Below are 5,468 nucleotides of genomic sequence, written 5' to 3'. Positions count from 1 at the left end.
TTACAAGAAAAAAAATAAGAAACTGAAGCTCAAAGAATCTGTGTCAGCAGAGAATTGCTGAAGCTGGAATTCTAATTCCAGGCTTCAGCTTCAAAGTCTGGTCTGAAACATCATACATGGATTATACTATCCCTCTTTCCAAATCCTGGTTTCACAAAACAAAAATCCTAAATGGTTACATCTTTTGTAGATAGAGACCTGTTACTTAAATAATATATTTAATCGCTTCTATAAAATTTTTTGTCTGAAGGAGACTGGCAACATTACTATTTATAGTTATACTGGTAATTAACCTTCAACTATTTGTATAGCACATAAGAAATAAGGATTACAATTTTCAATGGTGTCAATTTTGTTCCTGATATTTCTCATTTATTTTGTTATTTTGTAATTATTTTATTTTGATCCTTGAGAAATGATTTATTTCCTTGGCCTTGAAATTGATTTCATTGTCTTAATATTTCACTCTTGATGTCTTCATTTTTAAAAATATTTGTTCTGTTTGAGTTATACAAAGACAACCACTCATTGTGGGCAATTTCCTGGCTTATATTGCCTTATAGAATGTGAGCATGATCTGTCCTATGCATTCTCTTCCATTCTCCCACAGTAATTGCAGTGGAAATTTTGTAAGTTACCATCAGTGGTGCACTGGAGCTAGTCAATTAAAGTCAAATGTTTGCATCTCCTCCTAACTTCACATTCAGGGATGCTACTTTCTCATAGGTTGGAATCCCCCATGGTGGGAGTAATTTACACCATGGAAATTAGTAAATGCTATAAATTGCTTTCCCCTAAGCCCCTATCCTGAGAACTAATTATTAAAAACACTTACCAGCGTATCACTAGTTATCCTGATAAAGATACAGATACTTTGTAACCAGTTACCATATTTGTTTTCAGAGTCTATAGAGTCTATTAGATCTTTGTTCTTTTGAATTCCCCTGGACATTCTTGTCACCTTTCCTTGCCTTCCTCCTTACTATTGCTTCAGTTTGGAGCCAGGATAATTATGTTTTCTTGAACTTCATCTCTTTTCCCCAAGAACTTGGAGAGTGTGAGGGCAGACAGCACTTTTCTGTATCAATAAGCCATTGTTCGTGAAGGACTTGATCTGGGCCCTGCCTTCAACAATTTAGTTGAAGGGTGTGCCGGCGGATACTTCACCTGGTCTGGGGCACCTCCTCACTCTGTTTGGGTTATACCTTCAGGGACAGAAATTCTTTCTTTTCACCCCCATTGGGGATGGATCCTCAGTGCCATATAATTAGATCCCAGTAATGCCCTCCCCTGCTTCCCCCACAGCTCCCAAGCGTCTGTCTTCACCCCTCCCAGCAAGCGTGGGGACTATATCAGTAAAACCAGGGCTGTGAGCCACCCTAGGATTGAAGAAGACGTTCTTAACCAGGCAGCTCTGTGTGCCCTTCCTACCACAGCAACACACTCCCTCAGAAGGCACTCCCTGAGTTTCTGTTTATTTTCTCTTGTTTTCCATTCCTGACTCTATCTGGGTGGGAGTCTTGCCCAGTTTTATTTTTGGTGTTGTTGTTTTGGTGTTTTTGTTTTCAATCTCAGGTAAAGCTTCAAGGTGATGAAGAAGGGTTTCTAACTTCAAGAGTTTTCCATTTTCTTTCCCCAGCCCTGGCCAAGAACCTACTAACTCCTTTTGCCTAAATTTCCCTCAGTTCAGGGATATTAATCCAGAAGTTTTATTCTGGATCTTTTCACTTCCTTTCCCCAAACCAAGTCTGAGGGTAATATTTAAGAGTAATACCAGGGTGGTGCCTGTAGCTCAAGCAGCTAAGGCACCAGCCACATACACCACAGCTGGCGGGTTCAAATCCAGCCTGGGCCTGCCAAACAACAATGATAACTACAACCAAAATATAGCTGGGCGTTGTGGCAGGTGCCCATAGTCCCAGCTACTTGGGAGCCTGAGGGAAGAGAATCCCTTAAGCCCAGGAGTTTCAGGTTGCTGTGAGCTGTAATGCCACGGCACTCTACCCAGGGCAATAGCTTTGAGGCTCTACCTAAAAATAAATAAATAAACAAAATAAAATAAGAGTAATACCAGTTCCCAGAATTACTTGTCTGTCTTTCTCTTTCCTCATTCACTACTTTTTAAAGTCATGATCTTAAAGAAGAAAAAGTATCCAATGTACACAGCCCTTTTATGAAACTAATTTATAGCTCTCAAATGAAAAATACAACTTAATTCTAGCCCAAGAATATGGGGAGGGGGTGGGAGAAGAAGGGTGGCTGGGTGGTGGGAGGGTGACCAGAAAGATCACCTATATATCTGTCTAACAAGGGTACAAGTGAACTTTTCTAGAACTAGAATATAAATGTTTTGACACAATAACTATGCAAATGACATGAAATTTATGTGAACCAGCTTGATGAAAGTATTTCAAAATGTATATGAAAACACTACACTGTACCCCATGTTTGCATTAATGTATACAGCTATCATTTAATAAAAAAAAGTAAATAAAGTCATGATCTTATTTTTTAAAGTTATGCTTTTATTTTCTACAAGATCTTGTGTCTTTGTTGATATATAATCACTTTGAGTTCATTTTGTTAGATTTTAGGAAAGAGATAATATGTGATCCTTTTTTCTCTCCAATATTTCCCCCAAATTTCTGCTTGCCCCCTTTTTTAAATGATACTTTTCAAAGAAAATGAAGATGGAGATTGATAATGTGACTGAATGCGTGATATAAAATCAGATGGGCATTCTTATTATTAGTGTCTATTTACTCCAAACAGAGCTGATTCAAGTGGAAGAAGAATAATGTCTTCAGGTTAAATGCATTCTGACGGGTATAAGTCAGTCCCTTTCAAGGGACTGTGAAACTCAGTTTGAATTAAAGTTATCCTTTAGGGGAAACAATGATATTAGAAGCTGCATTTAATTATTTTAGACAATAAAAAAAACTACAAATTTGGTTTCTGCTACCCTACCTTGAAGTGCACATATTTATGCCAAATAATCTTTATCTATAAAGAGTACAATTATGTGCATACAAGGAACATCTGAGCATTTGCATAATTCTGCCCATTCTAATCCTCTTGAGTGAGTTTCATATTCTGGAAGAACTGAAGACCTAAGGATGTTAATTCCTGTCTCCATCAAGGCAGGCAAAACCTGCAAACGTGCCCTGCAGTGATCTTTGGTACTGGTGAAATGGGGCAGATCAAATAAACTGTGTAACAGACACTTTGTACCTTTTCCTAAGTTCTCTACTTCATATTGGCAGAAGCATTTGAAATTAATTCCTGATGCACTGGGTCCTATTTTTGGGTCAAGCCCTTCATACATCTTGTCTCATTTAATCATCATGACAACTCTGAAATGCAGACATCATGAACCCCATTTAGCAAGTATGGAAATGGAGCCTTATAGATGTGGTAGAACTTATAGCAGGTGGCAGAGTTAATAAAGGATACAGGTAGACTTTTATTCCACATCTCTCTGAGAGCTCTTTATTATTCTGTAATGCTTCCCAGAGGAGTGAAGAACCCCCATCCTCGGTAACTGCAATTACTCCCAAGAGTGAATTACTTAGTACTTGTCTGTGTGGCTACAGTGAGTCGGACTTAAAGCCAATGTGGTTGATTGGACTTGTTAATTAGGTGCTATCTGGAGGCTATAAAAGGCTAAAAATAGGTCAATAGTAGTTAACTTTAATTACATAGAACTTGTATCACCCTGTTTTCATAAAATCATTGAATCTTTGCAAAAAATATCCAAAGTGGTCAAGACAGAAACTTTCTAATTGCTGCCAATGTCATCCTTGCTCTGCTGTGGGTAACATGAAAACCCACACAGGAATCACACGCAACTGTGTGGGCCATAGTAGCCATCCTAAAAAATAGGTATAAAAAAGGAAAGAAACAAAATAAAACAAACCCTTCAGTCTATTGTCACAATACCCTTTAGTATTCTGACTAAATGCTTATCTACTACTGCTCTTCATTTGATATAGTTGATTTTGTTTATGAAATTGACTGCTTTAAATAAAATGCATTATCCAAAGGCTGATCAAGGACGTTTCTAAGGAAGTTTGGTAGTACCGGTGCAAAAGAGGGGACAAATGTGTGTATACATTCCCGTACTTGGAACCAAGGGCAGGAGGTATAAAGGCCGGCTTTGCTGGTCTTTATGATCACCCTTATATGTAAGATTGTGCAGGGAAATGGCTCTTTTATTGTTTTAAAAAAATTTTTTTCTTTTATCTTGCCTCCTTTCTCTAACACGGTACAGTTTAGTGTGTGACACAGAAAAATAGTTAAATATCAGTACTTTCTCTGAGAATGGCTTGCCACTAAAAGTTGGCTTCCAAAGAGTTGAGACGCATGGAGGAAAAGCCAGATGTCGAGTCTTCAATACTTAATGGAGATTCCCACTGCTCCCTGCAGTCAGAGAGCAAGATCGAGCCAGATTTAAAGCCTGTAGGAGAGAGCCAGGGGGTCAAGGCACAGGGAGGTCTGGCCCGGAGAGCCTAGAGGATGATGACAGGATGGAGGAAATATCTGCACAGAACAGATACACCCTAAAACAGTCATCAGACATTTCGCATCTCTATTTGGAATGACCTCTTCTTATTAAAACACTCCGTCTCTCTGGGGACATTCATTGACTCAGGAGAAGTATTTCTTTGTTCTAGACCGAAGTCTGAACTGTTACTTGAGGGTCATTGAGAATACATCACAAGGGCGTCATTTGTTCCAATATTTTCATAATTTTTCCTCTATGCATGGTTGGCCGGGATAAAATCTAGACAGAAAGGTAGACACGTAGAGAAGGAAACAGTGAGCTCTGATTTTGCTCCTTTGCTGGCTGCAAACGATATCAGAAGCTTCTAGCCACAGAACATGCTGTTTGATCTAAATTTTCTAAACTTGTTTTCTCTACATTGTCAGTTTATTAAAAACCTGTTTATCTTTCAAATTCATGTATGGAGATCCACAAAGACTTTGAGGGCTGAGATTAAGAGTTTGCCTTTTGGAGAACCATAAAACAGTGACAACCTTAGAATGTCCGACAACGGGAACTTACTTGGCACAGGGTCCTTGTGATGAGAACACTTATAAGTATAAAAGAATAAAATACAATCTCTTGTAATGAATTTAAATATGTCACTAAGAGCAAGCATTTCCATCTCACTTCCTTTAGGTAAAAGGGAGAAATATATTTTCCTTCAAGTATGTTAAAATGATAGTCACTCGCACTCCAGTGGGCAGAGCATGAGCAGGAAAGAGCATTTTGGGTGCCCAGAAACATTTAGAATCAACTGTGCTTGATTCTAAAGAATGCTATTGCAACTGGAATTCAAACGTTCACATGATCAGATTTTGAGAACATGGACTTCTAATGTACCACTAGGCTCCATGAAGGAGGCATAAATCTGAGGAAAGTCAAATTCTTCCCAGTGAAAATACAGTCACTTTCTTTGTTTGGC

General features: G+C 38.5%; 1 pseudogene; it reads right to left on the bottom strand.

The window, feature by feature from the left end:
• Window positions 1-238: 238 nt before the first annotated feature.
• LOC111727725 lies at window positions 239-360 on the bottom strand (annotated as a pseudogene).
• Between the last annotated feature and the right edge of the window lie 5,108 nt (window positions 361-5,468).

This window comes from Otolemur garnettii, unplaced genomic scaffold (assembly GCF_000181295.1).
Source record: "Otolemur garnettii isolate 467f Iridium unplaced genomic scaffold, OtoGar3 scaffold00119, whole genome shotgun sequence".
Lineage (NCBI taxonomy): Eukaryota > Metazoa > Chordata > Mammalia > Primates > Galagidae > Otolemur > Otolemur garnettii.
The sequence above is the reverse complement of the archived record's forward strand: the minus strand, read 5'-3'. Positions and strand labels throughout refer to the sequence as shown.